General features: G+C 35.1%; 1 long non-coding RNA gene across 2 annotated transcripts in view; it reads right to left on the reverse strand.

The window, feature by feature from the left end:
• Nucleotides 1-14568, reverse strand: part of LOC138703344 (uncharacterized) — a 49013-nt gene extending 34445 nt beyond the window's left edge. Inside the window, exon 1 of one of the 2 annotated variants that reach the window (XR_011333119.1) lies at nt 14386-14568. This is a non-coding gene — a long non-coding RNA (uncharacterized lncRNA). Of the gene's footprint in view, nt 1-13988; nt 14146-14385 lie in introns of those variants that run through there. The other variant, XR_011333118.1, reaches the window with a different exon arrangement.
• Nucleotides 14569-22351: the final 7783 nt, after the last annotated feature.

Raw genomic sequence — 22351 nt, forward strand, 5'->3', positions numbered from 1 at the left:
GATGGCGGGTTTATGTGAGGGTGACAATGAACCTCTGGGTTCTCTTAAAGCCATTATTTGAAAGTAGTAAGAATTTTAAAATACAACAGCTCAGGAAAATACATGTTCCTTATAGAATACACATTACAGACACAGTTTTGTCAGAAATCCTTATTGGTTCGGCTGTGACAGAGTATTAGTTATGGTATGTTCTGAGCCAAGAGTACAATACTTAATGAGTTTTCAGACAGTTGACACTCCCGCAATCAACGCTTAGAATTTCCTATTACAGATACAATTTAGGGTATTACATATATATTTCACTTTAAATCTTTTGTAGATGTCCTTCATACACTAGAGCAGGGATGCAATACTGTGACTCCAGAGAATCACGCAACTTTCCCCTTTCCATAACACTCGAAGGCTACCCATCCCATGCAATGGAAAGACATCGCAGTACGTATCTATACACAGTCAGTGGCAGAGGTAGTAATATGAGTTCTTACCGATGTTGCATGTTTCATAGTGAATGAGAGGACAACTAATTTCTGTTGTTGTTGATAACGATAAAATCAGATGTTTGATCTGCTCGATGCAATTCAATTGAACTCATATTCATTACTGTAGGTACGTTAACAGAAAGCCACAATTTAAGTCACACAGAATTGTGTGCACTCAAAGTTGGGTTTCTGGCATCTTGTCAGTCCATTTGAGTTGTGTGGATATAAAGGGAAGAATTGTGATGGTGTCGTGTATGGTTCCTGGGGTAGCTCAGTGAGTAGAGCATTTGTGCGCTAAGTGAAGGGTCTCAGGATCGATACCCGGCCCCGGAACAATTTTTCCTTGAAATTATTCAATTAATGGCAATGTTTGGTTCGGCCTATCTATGCGAACAGTGATTTTCCAAGATGAATATCATTAAAAGTGACATATGCAGCAGATTAACTGATTTTCATTTAGTGTGTCAATTGAGATTATGTTCAGATATTCAGCCCTGATATTGACAAGCTAAAAGGTATCAATGTTTCTCTTCAGAACATATCCAACATGAATAATAATATGCGACTGTCTCATATTATTATAGTGTTCTGTATTGCGTTGTGTTACTTACAAACTAGCTTTCAAATACGTCACTGGTGACGACACAGCCAATGGTTTGTTTTCATGCAAGATGTCAACAGACTAACATCCACTCTATCGTATAGAATAAGTGGGTAAAAGTGTATCTCACCCCTACTTGCAAGTTTCGCATCCCTGCACTAGAGAGTTGTGCTCCCAAACATCACGAGAGTTAAAAAAAATTATTTGTAGTTCATGAAAGACTTTGAGACCATATACTTGATACTAGATGAGTTATCACAAGTTACAGACCTCTTTGTGCTATTTGGTGGTCGTATCCTGTGTTCAACCATTTTAGAGAATAAGTCGGAAAGTAAAGAAAGTATCAAGTTCCCTTTCTGAGTAGTGGAAAATTTCTTACGAATTTAAGCTTAACATGTGATGCTCTGTCAAAACTAAGCGATCTTTCAGTTCATTTATAAGAGAATGTTAATTTAGTGGAAATATGGAGATTATTATGTTAAGATTTTTTAATCGTGTGAGAACAGTGATAGCATATTCTCAGCTCTGAAGCGTCTGTCGCAATTTCAGCATGACATCTGAAAGGATTATAACTAGTTAAAAAATCTTAAAGGATTAACAGTGTCATCTATTGACATTAATAGGAACTTAACATGATTTGTGGCCTGACTACTTGCAAGTAGAATATAATGAAAGTAATTTGAAATCACTGTGCTATTGCTTTTAAATGCATTTTCAAAAAATAAAGATGGAATTTCAAGATTTCGAAGAATGTGGACGCAAAAGAATAGCATCAGAACTGCTGTCATTTTTTTTGCAATGAATACATACCGGTACTATGTTGCTGAATGTAAAGGGAATTTTAACGTAATTAATGTAATAGCTACCAAACAAGGCAAAGTATCATACACCACTTTTACCAAAAATGAGTTATGGTGCTTAGAATAAATTGCCCAGAACTGCACATTAACTAAAAGTTCTGTGAGCCCCAACAATTATTTCCTCCCTGACGAGTTGGTTTAAACTTTAATATCATATTCACTACCAAGTTGAATAAGTTTCGTAACTGCCTCCCATGTAAAGTTAACAAAGTGGTCCTTATGATTGCCTTGTAGGGGCGATATGTGGTCCTTGACTTTGTAGCATCCACTGCCTTAATATTCATTAGTGAAAGGTCGTGGAAGTGCATCTAAAATTGCTTAACTAAGAAGAAGAAGAAAGAGGAGGACAATTCCTGTTTCAAAAACTTGTGGCAGTTGGCAAAGATGAGTGAATCAGTTTAGTAGTGGGGTGTAATTTGAAGACCTGTGATTTTGTTACTGTTCAGACTGACTACAGTTCCAAAATCATAGCTCCAAGAAATCGCCATTTTTGCCCAATATGTGACTCACAGCGAAGGTGACTGATTCATGTGTATGTGACAGGTCCAGACAATTACAAGTCTGAAGATTAACTTGAAGGAGAACATAACTGGGATCTAATTAATTTTCATGTCACTTGAAAGGTTAATCATTCGAAAACATTCTTGGGCCACTATAGGCGCCCAAACATAGTAATAACACATTGTGTTTGTTTCCAGTATACTGGCCCTGCTAATCACTATTGTTGATATAAGACATAGCATCAGTATATCAACTTAATTAGCAGAAAAGTGATAAACATAAACACCACTCTGCTCGTGATGAGAAACATTGGTATTCCTCTTAGTTTGTTCAGAGATAAGTAGATGGCAGTGAAATTAAGTTCTAGACGACTTGGAAATCTACAGACAGGAAATGGAGCCCCACAATTGCCAAGAATCATCCAAACACAAAAATCACACTGTGATAAAATCATCAGTGATTTTTCAGCAGCTGTGATGGCAAAACGGTCACACACCCACCTCTAAATCAGGCATTAAAATCTGAATTTTTGTGGGTACAATCATGCATGCTGGTGGTAGAGTTGCCTTGCAGTTGAAATAAAAGCTTCTTTATGTATCCGTAATATTGTATAATTCTGTTCTTTTTTATTCGCCATTTATGCTTGCCATGTATGAGTGTGTTTATGAGTGCAAATACGTGGACATCTCTCATTCCCCACAGATCTGTTCATAAGAATTTGCCCCCCCCCCCACCACAAATATGCTAGGGCCCTCCACCTTCGCCAATATTTTAATGAATGTTGAAATTCTATAATTTAAACACATTACTAAGACAATAAGCTAAAAAAATGTTATTACAATGCCCTTACAAAGAAGGATATCTCTTAGGGAGGTGGGACTTGAAGGCTTGCACCTCAGCCTGAGGCTTATTGTGCTTACCACTCCTGTAGAAAATAACCCTTCAATAGTATCATACTTTATAAAACTAGTTGAAAATATTATTGTTTCAATAAAAATGTGATTTAACAATTCTTTCACGTAACAAAAAGTTTTGTGAATATTTTGTATTTTCCTCTCCATAAAAAAAATACCTAAACATTGGGCCAAGTGGTATCTATCCTCCACCTCCCTATGACCAGCCCCCTTTCCCACCATAAAAGTGAACTAAAGTTTATGTAACTTTACACAGCATAAAGTTGTGTTATGCATTTCCCTCCCCACCACCAGTCTGAGTTTCGGTACCTCTTTCAGAGTACTGGTACCCTAACCTCCTAACCACATTCCATATCTTTTCATTCCTAAAAGCATGTGCATATAATTTTTAAATTAAGCAGGCTTTAGGAAAATTATGCAGGCTTCCAATCGATAATCGAGTAGTAAGATGGATATATAAATTCTTAGGAAACAGGACCCAAAAGGTCAGACTAGGAAAAGAAATTCCGGAAATGTAACTAAAGGAGTTTGTCAAGGGGCGGTTCTTGCACCTCTGTTGTTTCTTATATACTATATATAAACGATATAAATAGAAATAGGTACTACTTCTCAGATAAGGTTATTCGCAGATGATTGTATAATATATAGAAGAATTAGTGATGAATCCGATATTGCCACCTTGCAAAACGATCTTAACATTGCAAATGAAAATGTGAGTTAAAGTAAGTCAATATCCTTCTGTAGAATGCATAAAGAAATTTGTCTCAAATATCAACTGAATGGTGCACCAGTGCCACAAGTAAACAATTGTAAATACCTAGGTAAATATTTAAGTAACAAATTGGGTTGGGTGGAACAAGTCATATATATTACAAGGAAACCACTGCATTTCTCTCTGTATATTCTTAAGAAAGCTAACCGAAAGTCGAAAGAGTGTACAAAACTCTTGTTTGCCCAAGAATGGAATATGGAGGGGTAGGTTGGGATTCTTACAAACCCAAATTGATTTAATAGAAAAAGTCCGAGGCAGAAAAATATGTCATAATGGGGGAAGGGACATGGCGACGAGATAAATAAAAGGGTGGGAATTGCTAGAATCAAGGTTACGAAAAGCCAGACTTGGCAAATGGGACACAAAGCATGGACTGCCATACTAGATTAGTAACACCATCATAGGCTACTTAGACAGGGTTGATCATATTGTGAACTATAATGCAGAAAATAAAGAACAGACGTGACAAAATTTCCTTTTGTAAATCGCACAATAATAGATTGGAACAGCTTACCTATAGCAGTCTTTCAGGGTTGTCCTCTAAAAATCAGTACCTTTAAGACAAGGTTGAAAAGATAGGCTGAAATTTAATTGTAAGTGCAGTGTAATTATCTAATTTGTGACATTTAATTACCGTCAAATGGGGTGATTTGAGACAAACTTAAGTTGATGTGTAGCCTTATTAATTTTGGTGACTTGTAATTACTTAGACAGTAGTTAGATTTAATAGAAATAGGTTTACTGTTGCTTATAGTAGGCATTATTTATAGTATAGTCTAGGTTTATTGTACTTATTTATTTATAGTTATAGAATTAATGGTACCGGTAAAGGTAATTTCCTAGAAACGCTAACGTTAACGGGAAGAGTGTCCTCTATGACGTTATGTATGTACAACTAACTCGTTAGTATGTACTGTATTCTTGAAAATCTCCACTTATGAGATTGTCAGAACATTCAGTATTTACAGTTCGATCCAAGTCAGTACTTGATTGAGCCGTACTTTTTTTTTTGGCGGATTCTTGAAAATCCATGTAAAAATATGATAGATCTGGAGGTTCCGGGTTCGATTCTCATGCTCGGCTCTCGATTAATTTCCCTTGAAGAATAAAAGTTATCTGGGTGTCTGGAAATTTGTATGATAAGTGCCAAATTATTAATTACCAATCTTCAGGATAAGAATATAGCCCACCGCCACTTTGGACCTAATATCGTCACATTGTTTACATGTAACGCCATTGGTTAGCACAACCAGAAAGCACTAATAGATGCTAGGGAAATAATGAATTGAAAAAACTATAATATACCCAGGTGGTATGTAATAAATGATCTTCGCACAAAATAATGTATGATACACGGGCGGTATGTTTTCTTTCAATTCTCGGAAATTAAAAAAGCTCAACTACATTTTGCTTTTTCAAACTTTTCCTCGAACATGAAAACTTCAACATACCGCTCTTGTAACGCATATTACTACTACATAACCTTACAAATATTCAGTCTAAATGAAAGTGAATAAAATCAAGGTTGAAGTTAGGTTAATGTGTAGTTCATATTTTAAAATGCAATAACATTTTATTTTAAGGTTATAACATGTCCAGAAGGAAAGAGTCTGAAGAACTTATAGGCCTACATGAAGAAAGAAAAGGTTTTCGTTACAGAGCAGCTTACAATAAGCAATGTTTAATATGTACAGACAATTAAAGGCTGAAGCAGAATAGGAAGATATCTGTCAAACCAAAGCGGCTCTAATGACAAGAATTTCAAATCTCTTGTAAGTACGCCTATCTGTTTTCATAGATATTATTTGACAGGATCAGTACAGATCTTATTCCATAAGGATGCATCCATGATAGTGAGTTAAAGAATATTGACACATAATTTAACATATGAAGACTTTTCTGTAACCTAATCTAATGCAACTTCATTACAAACTAATGCATGTGGTTGAGTTTACATGCAACTGAATTTTGAAAAATTTTAAGCTTACTTAGAAATAAAAGTCCGAAAGAAAGTAAAGTCCCATCACTTACAAACTTTGGTATGTATATAAATATTCTTGTTAGAAATTAAGTAAAAAAAAATACGGATTCAGTAACGCAGAACAATATATTTATTATTATCCCAAGTACTTCACTGTAAGCTTATTACCATAATCTTTAAGGCTATAGGAATAATTAAAAAGGAGCATATTATATGTTTATTTGTTCCAGATATTGTTACACTACAGGCATGTGTGTATAAGAAGCATTAAATTGCACTCTCACTTTGAGAGGGGAACAGAGGTTAAGGGTGTTAGAGTGTAAGGTTCTTAGGAAAATACTTGGGACTAAGAGGGATGAAGTTACAGGAAAATGGAGAAAGTTACACAACGCACAACAGCAAGCCATTGTATTCTTCACCTGACATAATTAAATCCAGACGTTTGATGTGGGCAGAGTATGTAGCACGAATGGGTGAGTCCATAAATGCATATAGAGTTAGTTGGAAGACCTTTGGAGAGGCCGAGACGTAGATGGGAGGATAATATTTTGAGGGCGGTGAAATATGATGCTAGGGACTGGATTAATATTGCTCAGGATAGGGACGAATGGTGGGCTTATGTGAGGACAGCAATGAAATGTTGGGTTCCTTAAAAGCTATTTTGTAAGTAAATAAAATATATAATCTCCATACTTTTATTACAGCATTCATAGAATGTAGTAGCAATAATTATTACCAAATCTGAAAAGAGGCATGCGCTGTCTACACCAGGGAAAAACAAGAAATATCCACAACCTGTAACCAGCATCAGATGATTTTTCCAAGGAAGTCATTGCAAGATTTGTATGTGATAGACTGAATCGAGATGAAGAAAATTATGGCAGTGACATTTTGTTATTAATTTTTATAAGTCAAAAGACTGTAGACTTTACATTTATAAGTACTTCTTATTTATTGCTACCGCTACTATTTTCATTTCTGTTCAGGAAAAAAGAGTAACAGCCATGCTGGTGCTAGGCCATGTAACAGGAAATTACGATACATACTTCATTTGGAGGATCACGTTCGTTATTAAGGACAATTTTGAAGGAAATGTGGTTTAAATTAAAAAAAAGAGGGCAATCTCAGAGAACGTAAAAATATTAATTTTAAGAGAATATGTGAGAAATATGGAAAGTGAGGGTCCAAAGTCTGTTGTTTTTCTGGGTGAAATCTGGATTTTTATGAATGGCAGGCTTACTTACTTACTGGCTTTTAAGGAACCCGGAGGTTCATTGCCGCCCTCACATAAGCCCGCCACCGGTCCCTATCCTGAGCTAGATTAATCCATTCTCTATCATCATATCCCACCTCCCTCAAATCCATTTTAATATTATCTTCCCATCTACGTCTCGGCCTCCCTAAAGGTCTTTTTCCCTCCGGCCTCCCAACTAACACTCTATATGCATTTCTGGATTCGCCCATATGTGCTACATGCCCTGCCCATCTCAAGCGTCTGGATTTAATGTTCCTAATTATGTCAGGTGAAGAATACAATGCGTGCAGTTCTGTGTTGTGCAACTTTCTCCATTCTCCTGTAACTTCATCCCTCTTAGCCCCAAATATTTTCCTTAGCACCTTATTCTCAAACACCCTTAACCTATGTTCCTCTCTCAAAGTGAGAGTCAGGCTTTATTACAATATTTTAAGATAATAAAGGGAATGAATGTTATAACATTATTAATTCTATGTATATTTCATAGACTCTGCAACACATTCATGGAGCAAACCAGTATCGTTGGTGGTAAGGTTCAAGGAGTCATGCATGCATCGACCTGCTGTGGGTGGAAGACTGGTCATTGTGCATGCTGGAACCTGGTATGTAACTACAATACTATACCTATATAGTGTAGTAACTTTTATTATGTGTTCTCTCTATAAACTAAATATCTTGCCTCTCTTATAGATGCAGATTTAACTTTTAGCATCCAATTTGAAGACTAGCCAAGATTACTATGGTGCCATGAATACATTCCAGAAGTGGGTGGAAAGGAGACGAGATCAGTTAATGGTAAATATAATTTCTATAGAATCCGAGTATGAACTGTGATGTTAAGTTGCATTATTTATGTTTAAATGTGAACTTTGTGGAGATGGCTGAGACAGAATGGAGTGCCACTGCCAGACAATGCAAACAGGAATAAACGACACTTGAAAAGGTAGGCCTAATTCTCTAAATGTAAGTAATCCATAAGTAATTTTTTTTTTCTAATGGTGGCTAATTGACTGTTTGTCATTCAGCCATATGAAGCGAGTTGTGTAGACCAATTTATCAACACAATCATTGCCCAAGGTGTGTCATAGAAGGCTGGTCTTCGAATACACCATCCATGCCATGAGGGTTACCATTTTGCACGACATACAGCAGGACAGGTGCATCAGAGGCCACCACTAATTTAAGAAAAGTGAAAATATCTCTGATGATCAGACACTTCATATCAAAACCCTCAATTTTTTTAACAAAATATGATATGCCTACAGATAGATTGCTGTACATTCAAATACAAGGATGCTGACGATCTCATCATTGATAATTTCCAAGTTGTGTTTTTCTGTTGTGTAGGACTTAAAGACAGAGTTTCACTTCCAGGGATTAGCTATCGTGATGTTCCAAGAAGCCAGTGAAGCTTATTTCGTTGGTCTCTTCGGATACCACCAACCTCTGTGACATCCATGCCATGAGGGTTAACATTTTGCGCAACGACTTGCAGCTGGACAGGCACATCAGAGGCCACCATTAATTCAGAGGAAAGTGAAAGTGTCTGATAATGAGATGTCTTGTATCAGTACCATTCCCCCCCCCCCCCCCCACAAAATATGATATAGTTAGATTTCTGTATCTTCAAAAGCAAAGAATTCTGTGAGGGTCGTATTTTGCTTCAAAACTTGCCAGATCCTTGAGATAGATTGCACTGAAAGTTTGGCTTATTATCAACATTTCTGTTTCAAAGCCTGATGTCATATTTTTAGATACTGGTACAATGTTATTTATGCAGTATTAATCTTCACTCTGTGTACAATGTAATATATTTTTTATTCTAATTTTAATTCCCCCTCTTTTCTACTGATATTTACAAGATTATATCACTTTGTGTTTTTCAGAAAAATAAAATAAGTGTGCTGTTACACAGAAAATAATACAGTTGATTGTTCATTGTGTATTTTTGTTGTTGCCTAACTGTGATTTATGTTAAATTTGTATCATAAAAAAATAAAATAAAGTTATTTGCAACCTGTCCTTTGTCGAAGTATTCCCTTAGTCCTGAGGCAAAAGTCGAAATATTAAAATTGTGTAATTTTGATTCAATACATCACCTTGTCAGCATTCCATAATGTTATAAAACAATGTAATAGATATATATATATATATATATATATATATATATATTAATTAATCCATTAATCCTGAAATAATAAAAATACTTAAGTTGTTCTTTCATTTGGTTGAAACGAATCCTTACGATACAAAATTAAAGTTTAATTCTTTTTGTATAGAGATTGGTCGTGAAAAGGGTGCTGCTCCTGCTGGGGAAGGAGATCCTCCCCTGGATTCCACAATGTTCCCACTGGAGATTTCAGAATTTTTAAAAGTAGAAAAATATAATTTATAGAGTAATATATTTCAATTTGATATGACTTTACAGTAACTGAAACTAATTATTGTGTTATGTAGATCTCAGATAGCTGTTTCCTTAAAGGTTGGTGGTGCCACCCGGTCTTGACTGTGGACATTTAAACCATCTCAATTTTCAGTTAAGAAGTCAGGTGTGCTGTGTTTTTATTAGCGTAATTTTCAGTCTTAGTTTTGTTTAGCAAACATAATAATTTTGTTTACTGAAATAGTTCTAGCATATAAAGTAAATATAAATATTTCGGTGTATGATGGCAAAATAAGAGACATTCTTTACTTTTCTTAAAATGAAAAGATGTATTGAGAAGTGAATGGAAAGAGGACCTGTCGCATTTAATGAAGTTAATTCTCAATTGACTTTAAGTGAAAGCGAAATCTGTGAACTGGTAATTCCATCTGTGTTACCTTCATCTAGTGCTGTTGGGTAAGTCAATGAATAAAACGGTTGGAGTGAAATCAAAGTATAAAAAATGATGGGGAAAAATAAATATCATTTGTTGTATTTCGATTGTGCTCGGGGTGGTACATTTTGCAAACTGTGTGAAATGCATTTAAAACTGACTTCGAAGTTCTTAAAAAAACGTGGAGGGGGGGTATTCATATCAAAGCTCTTCAAAACTTTAGAAACGTTACTGTAAGATGCATTCGTCTAATTTAATTGGCCAGTTATTACTATTGTAGGGCTACTAAAGTTAGGCTGTTTATGTAAAAGGATACTTAACACCGGCTTTATGGGACAATTTTACACAGGAGGATAGTTCATACTCACTATGTTATACATAACGATATCCACATTTTTAAGTTAATGAGTACCATTGTCAACATTTAGTAGTATTTAAAACAAATGAAAGCTCTATTTCTTTAATTGACCACATTTTTCTGTGTTCCCTTTTACATAGACTACCGTCAGTTGGAGTGATTTTGTCTCATATCACGGAAAAACATAAGTGGCACAATCTCACATTTGTTCCAATGAAACAGGTTACTAATGTCTGATTCCGATATATGACAGAACAGTTTCAGTATGGAAATTTCAGAACTGGACTTTGTGGTTCCACAGTTGGTTGTACTGGAGCTATTGTGTTGTTTACATTTTTCAGTGAATTTCTTGTGCAGAAAACTTTCTATTGCAACAGGTGTCTGAACTTACTTCAGTAAGCTGGTAAGTATTTGTTTTCATTCTATACTATGTCTACTTGATTTTTTATTTTATTGGGTTATTTTACGACGCTGTATCAACATCTAGGTTATTCAGTGTCTGAATGAAATGAAGGTGATAATGCCGGTGAAATGAGTCCGGGGTCCAGCACCAAAAGTTACCCAGCATTTGCTTGTATTGGGTTGAGGGAAAACTCTGGAAAAAAACCTCAACCAGGTAACTTGCCCCAACCAGGATTCGAACCCGGGCCACCTGGTTTCGCAGCCAGACATGCTGTCCGTTACTCCACAGGTGTGGACTGTCTACTTGAAAGTTACAATTATTGAGCCAACACTTTAGGTTACTGTGTTGAGTATAGGGAAATTTGACATTTCTAACAGCGATTTGGGGTGACTTTGTCTCATCAAAGTTTGCTCATGTTTTGCATTGAAAATGAATTTAGGTATTTTTGATTTGCATTTATAGCTATACATGAATACTAACAAATACTGGTAATTGCTTTTTTTTTCATATAGGTACGCCTAGGTACGTATTGATCCATCATACCACACACGTGTATGTCCTCAGTAGGTAGCCTGCCCTACAAAAACTACAATGAAGAAACTCTGAAGAAAGCTGTAGATGATGTCTTAATGAAGCGATTAAGGCAAAGAAAAGCGGCCATAAATTATGGAATTCCTATTACAACTCTGAAGAACATACTGGAAAAAAAAAAAAAAAAACGGGCACACAAAAACACTGGGGCGGGGGGGGGGGGGGCAAAAGATTTTCAACGATAGGGAGAAGCAATCATTTGTTGACCATCTTATCAAGTTATCAGAGTTTGGGTTGGGCACGCTTCCAAACAGGGGCAGCCGCATTTCCCCTAAGGTTAGAGCCCAGTTTAGGTGTGTATTAATCGAAAAAAAATGTCATATAAACATGCGTCCTATTCTCAATACTTTCTAGTCCCTAATTTTCAATTAATACACACACACACCTAAACTGAGCTCTAACCTTAGAGGAAATGCTGCTGCCCCTGTTCGGAAGCGCACCCTTTGGGTTTCTTGTGGATGAAACTGATTTTAAAATATCTGTGCTATATTATATGCCAGGCAAAGGTGTAAGTGTGCCTTAATTCAAGAATAATACCCCAGCCTCTGATTGGATCAAAAGTTTTCTCTGTGATCACCCTGAATTAATGGCGAGATTTGCGCAAAATATTAACCAAGTAAGAGCTGGCATCTCAGCAATATGAATGGGAGAGCATTTTGAGGAAAGTTGGCCCTCTGAGACCTGTATTGGTGAAGAGGAACAACTAGGCTATTTTTCAGCCCTAGAGTTGAATGAGCAGGAGAAACTTGTTGGAAATAAGTAGTTTTTGAATCTGATATGTTTGAATTTTCAGCGCAGAATGCACCGTTGAGGCTGTACATTAGTATGACACACCTGCCAGTTCCAATGCTGCATTATTAGTCACTTTTCGGCTAGTTCTACGCGATTTTAGATACGGCATGTATTATTTAACAGAGAAGAATAGTTGACATGCTAATTTAGCAGTTATTTAACTTCTCACAATGCAAAGAATCACATCTTCACAGTCTAGTATATACAGTAACAAAGCTCAATACGAAGGGAATATGCATCCATAGATAGTTGCTAACCACTAGGATCGCTACTGTCGCCTCGTTACAGACAATGCGAAATAGCACCGGCACAGTCTATTGTTCCTAGTACTCTCTTCACCTCACACTTCGTGGCTGTATATACTAGACTGTGATTTCTTTACATTGATAGGATAAGAATTCAGAGAAATTTCATTTTTGCCTGGCGGTTTTCCCTCAACGTGTATTGGTAATATTGTCAATCATCGTCATAATTTCGTAATTTACCCTATACGCTACGTATCTAAAATCCGGTAAAAAATAGCGGAAAATCCACTAATTTAGCAACATTTGGACTGCCGGGTGTGTCGTACTAGTGCACAGCCTGAACAGTGTATTCTACGTTCAAAATTCATGCACATCAGACTGGACTAACAAGTTTCCCTTCTGTCCATTTTTCACTATCTGCACTAAAAATGGCGTTTGTCTATGTAGCGTGACACTTGAATCACCCTGTATTGCTGAATAACTCCATGTATCTAGTCTACTTCTTCTCCTAACATAATTCACTTGAAAACACCTTGAAGGGGGAGGGTGAAACCTAAATCTACTGTACGTCATAGTGAACTATTACGCCAGTCTCTGGCGAGGCGCATTTTCAACAAGACCAGTTGACTACGCTAAGGTTAGCTGCATATAGACATACTGGTTTCACGTCCGCAATCCAGCCGGCCTTCTCTATATGTCAGTGATCAGAGAAGTGTGATGAATATGATAACGGAATAGAGGGCGGCCAGAAAAATATTAATGCCTAACGCGGAGAAGCGGAAGAATATCGAGAAGAATCCTAATTGCCTGCCTCAAGTGTCACTATGCATTTTTGAATGAAACATCTCAGAATTACCGAGACTCAAACCAAGACTGCCTGCACGACAGACTGATGGTCTATATTACGCAGCCATCGCAGGAAGCAAGGCAGATCTAACCTTCGAAAAGACGTGTTGTATATTTTGGTCAGCATTCTAAAAAATCCAATGTGTTCAACTGTAAATAGTATAATGCACTGTTCAAGGTGGCCTTGCATATAAACTGTAGATTACTGAGTAGGCCTAATAGTATTAGTTCAATAACATGCACGAATTGCCTATTCACAAACAGAAAGAAAGACAGACAGACAGAGATACTGTTCGTTCAAAAACCAATACCTTCTGTCAAGTATGCAAAAATATGCAGTTTAGTCAAACTGGAAATCTAAATTTTTGTAGTAATGCAGTTGCAGTTGTAGTAATAAACATCCATTCGAATTATCCAATACCGAATTAACCTATTTGTGTTGCATTAATATTTGAAAAAGTTCTGACTTCTACAGAAGTTTCTAATTTATATTTTCTATCAGTACGGTACCACATGACTGACAAAATGTAGTAAGTTAAAAAAGGTGACATTTCAATTGTCTACTTTCACTTACTGCAGAGAAAATGGAGACACATGTAAAGAAATGTAATTTTTAAAAAGCAAATAGACACACGAACGTGGGAAGAACTACGTTCCCTTAACTGCACAGTCGCAACATTAAGGTTCATCCAACATAGTATAGAATGAAGTTTCAGTTATAAAATTAATAAAAGAAGAAGAAAAAGGTCTCTAAGCCAAAGAGTTTTGAAATTAATATTCTCAGAAAAAGTACAGATTTGTGGTTTTTATACAGATAAAAATGTAAATTACATAAATTTCTTCAGAAAACTTAAAAAATATGATTTAAATATAACAAATGAAAACGACAATATTTATATTCTCTTGCGCCGGTTGACTACATTTAAAATCAGATCGAAAGTTCTCAACCCAAGTACTATCAATTTTCTTACCTACAGCTGTGATCATAGACAAATAAATACAGCTGTGATACAGCCAGCTTCTACTCATTGACGCTAGTTCCATTTTTTCATTCTCTATGGAATTCACGTTCATTTCTCAACGCGTAACAACGCCGTCTTCAACATTGCAAATGACATATTGGACCGCCATTATGAGTTTCGATTTCAGTTAAAGCCTAGATCATATATACTAACAGATAGCTCTTTTATATAGGCTCCTAGATCATATATAAAACAGATTGCTCAAGCTTATATTAAATTTAGACGCAACTGGAAAATAACGGACGCTATGCGTCGCTACTGTCGAGAAATGAGCTTGCAATAACAAACACTAGATGGCAGAGTACCTGAACAGTACATAGAGTAATACGACTGTGGGATGACTTTTTTACGTCATGCCACCTCCAAATTTCTTTCTCATTGTAATGTGAGGTTATGTTACAATAAGACTTTGATGTGTCGCTAAATTGTAGTATACAGAAGTTTGCTTTACCCAAATTCATCAACACACATAGATGACATTTTGGTATATGGCTGATATAATGTTGTTTGCGTTCAATATATAATCTGTCATCATTTGATGTACGAAATCTAATTGTTTTTAATTTTCAGTATACAATACCTCCCTAGCAACAATTATCACGAAATACTAAAAAGAGCAGATTTGTCTGCGTTTGTTGAATGCACATCATGATGCTCACGAAAAGGCACTAATTTATTTTGTGTGAACAAGATTACAATTTTTGAATATGAAGGAAAAGCAGGTATCCCTCTTCTGAAATTTATCCGAAAGGGGAAGAATTACAACTCCCTATCCCCAAACATGTTTCCTCTTTTCTAGGCCTATATGTTTTCATTTTACAGGTGTATTATATGATGCGATATGGAAGCAGATAAATAATAACTGTACGTTTCTCGTCCACATTAAATTCAACGTGTTCATAACGTAGACCTGATATATTGCTTCATGTAGGCTACACAGCCGGCAGTGTTCTTTTTACGAATAAGCGGTCGTACTAATCATTTTCTTTTCATCTGAACTATTGCTAGAATATGCGTTTGTGTTTTTATTTGCCCTGTATGTTGTTAAATAACTACTGAACATCGTCTTTGGTTAACAAATTGTTCTAGTATTCGTTTTATATCAGTCTTACGGTATTGAATTATGTCCATAACGTGGGCGAGATATTGTCAGGCTGGAAAATTCGCTCTGAATGCATTTTTTTTTACACAATTTTCAGCAGATTTACGATACCCTGTGCAGTTTCTCTGCCAATGCAGAGTTAATTGCAATATACGGTAATTCTGTTATTTTCCTGACACTTTTATATCCGTTCTCAAACGTACTGATTTAGATTCTTTACCCTACTGTAGGTATTTTGCTCTCTACAAATCATCGTTAGTCAAATGAAATAGCCTATAATAGTTGTTTGCAACGAATTAGTAGACAACCTCAATCCCTCCTGACCGCCTCCCTTACGAATTTCTTTCTCACTTTAATCAAATTTACTTTATACTGGTCCTTAAATTACTGAAACTAGTGCTGAGGTAGTTACGGTGATTTCTGAAGTGAAAATCGTTCAATTTATAAGGGTGAAATCAAAAATAACTTTTGTAGCCTTTCCTTGTCCTTAATTGGAAATTTGAGTAACTTCATATGACGACAATATTTCTTCCTTCTTCTACAGTTAACATAATCGCAGATGGGCATTTCTAAATGAAGTTTGTTACACAGAAACCTTTGAGACAATATTGACACTTGAAGTTCTTTATATAGTTCATCTATAAGAGTTAAATTAGCGCTGAGGTAGTTTCCTTCATACTCAGCTTATTCACCTTACATACATGAGTCTGTAACAGGTTAGGTTTGGTCAGTGCTGTCATGGTAATTTTTTTCTTGGTGATACACTCCACCCCTTGTTTTCTCCCTTGAAATATATTTTACTCTCCTCTCTATTTCTCCAATTGTCATTTAATTATTTTTTTTAATATTAAAGAAGAAGTAAAGAAATTGTTTTGCTTTACAATTTAATTGTACAAGTTTGATTTAAAGAATACACCATGTAGCACCACCATAGATGCACACTTGTCTCGATGAATCTTGGAGTGTATATTTGCAGCACTTCTTGTTTTTCAACCATTATTTTATATAATTCTGGATTCCAGTGCTGAAGAGGTGGATAATTTTTGTTTATGAACATCAAACAAAATAGGCGGTAGGTACAGTAGGAACAGGAAGAGATCATCTAAGATCTGTATAGATCTCCACGTACAAAACTTAGGCACCCATATGCCGTATGGCTCCTTACAGACAAAATTTTAATTTCCCCATACGATTAATTAAAAAAAATTGTAGGTTCCATACGATATATGGCCTGGTGTGGCCTCCATGACAGCACTGGGGTCAGTTAGTTTAGGCACTTTTACACCTTGCATATACAATCAAATGCATCTCCACAAAAAAATTCCTTATAAATTGAACGGTTTTCACTTCAGAAATCACAGGAACCGCTTCACCCAGGTAAGTAGTTAGCAGTTAATCATTTCAAAGCTCTTGTTATATTATGAAATAGCATCACACAATGCTCCCAAAATAAATGTTCCCAGTGTTAAAATTACAGAGTGTAAATTTCGCTTAGGACAGTTTTTTCTCTGGAAAATTAAAGGAAACAAACAGTATATCAAACCAGCAGCTGAGACACAAAGCACCTGAAATTCGAAAGTGGTTAAAAATGTTTATATTTCGTTCTTTCTTATTTACCAGCAACAGAAGTACCGGTATCAGATTTTTTGCAGAGCTAATATCAGAGGCCCCTCCTATTAGAGAATGTTTTGAATATAATTATATTCTGGAAAACTACATTGGCACATCAACCTCCCCTCCCCCCGCCTGAATTCTGGGCTGAAGCACGAAAATTTCGAAATGTACAAACTACAGATGCGGCAGAATATTACCACAATGGTCTTCAGCAAGAATTTTGTAAGACATATCCAAATATCTTCATGGTTATTATATGTATTAAAATAAAACATATACTACATGTGAAGTACCTACTAAATATGAGAGAAATAGAAATGGGAAGGGCAATAAAAAAAGTGGAATGGACAAACACTAAGAAACTATTCATCTTGTATCAGTATGAATAATAGGACACTTTTTTTTGGTGTTAGTGGTATAGAATATGAAATTAAGTTGCATCAATAAGTTTTTCGAGTTTAGCATTACTTTAAGTATTTATTGTCCCCCTGTTGGAAAGATGGAATTACTTTGTTTGAAACTTGATGAAATTTTATTGTACCTTAACTCAATTTATTAAGGTAAAATAAAATTCAAAATAATAACTGCAGGCCATTTTAAAATAAATCTGTTGGATGTAAATTATTTCTTAATTTATTAGGACCATAAAGGTATTGTTACAAGCGATAGATTGAATCATTTTTATCTTAATAATTTAATGTAGGATGATTATTTCGGGAATTGTTATGCTCTAAATTGTGAGGATATTTTAATACTTTTTTAAAGTATAAATTTGGAATATGTTTCCAGTTAGTAAAGAGTAATTCAGAGAGACAGAGGTCTCAAGCATATTTATTGACACATGCCAGAATTATTAAATATGAAAAAAAGAGTTCTTGCACTAACATACTGTTTATAAAGTAACCAAATCTTAAGAAATACAGTATATGTACTGGTATTCTATATAAAGGCATAGGAGTGAATATAAATCTGTTTTAAGGAATTCCTATTTAATATTCCTGCTATAGGAACATGACAAAATAAATACAACGCAGCATGGAAGCTAATTCAACTCTTATCGAGTATTGTTGATGAGATGTGTTATGAAGGTAGACCGAATCATTCAATATAAATGTATAAATAGGACGAATAATAATAAATTAATTTCAGTGTATGTAGTATCAAAACTGAAAGCAGTAACTAGTCTATGAATGATGTCTTAACAAGTATAAATAAAATGGACTCTTGACAAGAGACACACATTTGGCTTCAGTAATAACTAGGACTTCAAGGAATTTATGGTAGCTCACCCTGTCAGGCAAAACTCTGAATAGTCAGCATTGTCGAACTATAGAAGCGCGATTAAAAAGTATTTTTTTCCCCACCCATTACATATGATTGCTTTTTTCAAGTCCCGGTAATAACATTATTAAATTAATTATCCCACATATTTGGGTGGTGCCTTTCTTTGTTTCTGACATAATTTATGAGAGTTTCTCTTTTACACTTCAATAGAGAAATACAACTTTCAGTGGACAATGAACGTGTAACTCTAATGGAACTCTAAGAACCACAGCATTAATGTTTTCTTCTTTTCTTTCATGCCCTTTGGTTTTTGTTGCAGATAATATCATGCTATTGGATAATTACACATGCGCCTTTCTAATAAAATTGGCATATATTTCACTGGTCTCAGAAGTAAAATTAAATGTATAATAGCTTCTCGGTGCAAAATATTTACTGAAAATTATTGTAGGATTTGAATAGAAATGTCACTTCTCAGGCAAGGTTATTCGTGGATGACTGTATAATATACAGAAAAAATTAGTGATAAATCTTATATCACCGCCTTGCAAAACTAGCTTGACGTTATTGAAAACTGGACTACAACAAATAAAATTAAAATCAATGTGAGCAAATGTAAATCAATATGTATCCTTCTGTAAAACACAAAATTAAATTCGTCTCATATACCAATTAAATGGATCACCAGTGTCACAAGTAAACACTTAGGTACTGTATATATTTTAGTAACAAACTGGTTGAAATAAGTCACTAATATTACAAGGATAGCCTGGAAAACACTACATTTCTTTATGCGTATTCTTAAGAAAGCTAACCGAAAGTCAAAAGAATTAATGTACATAACCCATGTTCGGTCCACTGCTGTGGAGTAATGGTAGGCACATCTGACCGTGAAATGAGTGGGCCCGGGTTCAAATCCTGATTGGGGCAAGTTACCTGGTTGAGGTTTTTTCCGAGGTTTTCCCCAATTGTAAGGCGAATGTCATGTAATCTATGGCGAATCCTCAACCTCATCTCGCCAAATATCATTTCACTGTCATCAATTCCATCGAGGCTAAATAACCTAGTAGTTGATACAACATCGTTAAATAATCAATTTAAAAAAAGACGTCAGATAAGCAGAGGAAGTTACAAAAGCTTGTAGTGGCGAAGAATTTAAAGCGTCTGTGTTGTTAAAAAAAGGGAAGTACTACAAATGGCAGAAAAAGTGGGTAGCCTATATTGATGTATTTGTTACGTGACATTACACAGGAGATATCACCACATATAGTTGTAAACAACCGTGGATATTTTAAATCTGAAAGTGTACTTTAGTGTAATTTTTTTTTATTGGGTTATTTTATGACGCTGTATCAACATCTAAATTATTTAGCGTCTGAATGATATGAAGGTGATAATGCCGGTGAAATGAGTCCGGGGTCCAGCACCGAAAGTTATCCAGCATTTGCTCGTATTGGGTTGAGGGAAAACCCCGGAAAAAACCTCAACCAGGTAACTTGCCCCGACCGGGATTCGAACCCGGGCCACCTGGTTTCGCAGTCAGACGTGCTGACCGTTACTCCACAGGTGTGGACACTTTAGTGTAATCAAGTGTTGCTTTGTATAATAAGAACTGTAGGCACAGTGTATACGGTAAATCTCTATATGCATTTGAAAAGATTAGTAATCAACTTGACAGAAATGTTCGTGTGTCACAATATAATTTGTAATATTTTATTTGTTAATGGCACTGTTATTTTTATTAAAGTATGCGATTTAGCAGTTACATGTACTTCACAAATGTCTTAATTGTTTCAAAAACAACTAAATGCATTTATGACATTTGGCACAATAATATGAACATTTTCCATTTTGGTAATAAATTAAGTGGCAAGAAAATGTTCATGTGTCACACCATATAATATTTAATATTTTTTACATTATTAATTATTCCTTTTCATTATGATTTTCTGTTTATATTTTGGAATGCTTACGTTAAAAAACAGTGATGTGTCTTTCATGAACTCCTAAGTATTTGATTAAGTATCCTGTGAAGATTATAGTTACTTCGAAAATGTTACGTGTGTGACTATGGAATGACCCATCAGTATTGTTAGTATTGTTACAAATTACAAAACCTGAAACTGTTAGAATGGGATCAGGAGTAGTGACAAAAAATGTAATGTTGTAGGCCTACATCAACATGACTATTTTAATCCAGTTTCTAATAGTTTTTAAGGTTTGAAGGCCTTTTGACGTAAACAGTATTGAACATGTGAGGGAAGGGCTATTTCTTGGTAATGGATTAGGCCCGTATATTTTATAATATTATTAACTATATATTGTTAAAGTACCTAGTAAATATCGTAATATGTATATTATATAATACTGTAAACGAGACAATATCACAGGCTGCAAACTAGATTATTCTTGTTTTTGTATAATTATACGAACATGTCTGAAATAAACAAGACTACCATTGGTTAGGTTAGGATAGGATTACTTATATATTGTAATCAGGCTATATGCACAAATTTTCCAATATACTACTATCATAACTAAATAGGTAATGTTAACATTAATTTCCATAAGTTTTTGTGGTGCAAATTAAAATAATTCAAAGTAAAGTATAACAAAACTCCGACAACATTATAATTATGAACGTCAAATTCTCTTATTTTATTTATTTTTCAGTGTTAGTCCCTTATTTCCCATTGTTCTTTGGATTTATCATTAGTGAAATATCAATTAACGGATAAATTATGTTATACACTCAGTTGATAATATAAATAATATTCACGACAAATATATAAAAACAGGAGAGATAACGAATCATAATTTAGCCCACCGATAACTTTATAACATGGTCTAAAAATTCTAGGTAGATTGGCTTTGCGCGAGACTCTGCATTGTATTCTATTCAATACAAAGGCGTACTTTATCTTATCTCTCCGCTTCGCCCACGTGACAACTATAATTAGAACTCCCTCGTTCCGAACTTGCCTAGGTCATATAGGCCAATAATATTTATCCAAGGTCATCAATTGTCGACAGTAGAATATCTCGTAAGCATGAAATAATCGATTTAGACCGACCAGACCGGTTCAGAGTTCGTGTCTCGTGGTGGTGTTGGTCATTGTGCCATCTGTTGACGATTATTGAACTACATCAAGCCGGCCTCGACTGCAAACCCTAAAGCCTATATAAAAGAGCTATCTGTTAGTATATATGATCTAGGGTACAAGCCGTAAGGCAGACAACGTGACTCGCTTAACAGCGCGATCGCGAAGGGCGGTCTTTCAACCATATCAATTAGTTGCAGTACATGAAAAAGTAACATATATTTCTCTGAAATGCAATGTTATCGCGTCAGTAAAATTTTAAACAGTGATTGTGAGACACTTGAGATACAATTCACTTGCAACGTAAGGTATAATATTATTTTTGGTGTGAAAATTATGTTGTTGCAGGCAAAGTTCGTATGTGTAATACCTGCCTTTATTTCGATTAAATATTGCGCCCTTATGTGGTTAAGTGAATTTTTGGTGTTATAAACAGTAAACATGTGTAATAATATACACGTGAAAGTGAAACATTGACTGGGATGTAAAGTAAATTATGATTAGGCCTAAGTGCAGCGTTACTGATTTTACTCTTGTCTAATCCATTTTTGTTAGTTTACCGTATTTGTTTTATTAAATTTAAATTATTGCGCCCTTCTTATGTGTGAATAATCTACATTATAAATAATACGTTTGATAATATACACAATTTGAACTAAAAGCGAGATACATATAGTATATTATGAAAAATTATACCTTATAGTTTTCATTACTGTTACAGTGTCTAGTATTGTAATTAATTGAAATAAAGCACGCTCGCTTCATTACGAAATTCTTGCACATTCATTTAAGCACGTTTCAACAATTTTCAGTT

Source organism: Periplaneta americana, chromosome 7, assembly GCF_040183065.1.
Source record: "Periplaneta americana isolate PAMFEO1 chromosome 7, P.americana_PAMFEO1_priV1, whole genome shotgun sequence".
In the NCBI taxonomy this organism is placed as follows: Eukaryota; Metazoa; Arthropoda; class Insecta; order Blattodea; family Blattidae; genus Periplaneta; species Periplaneta americana.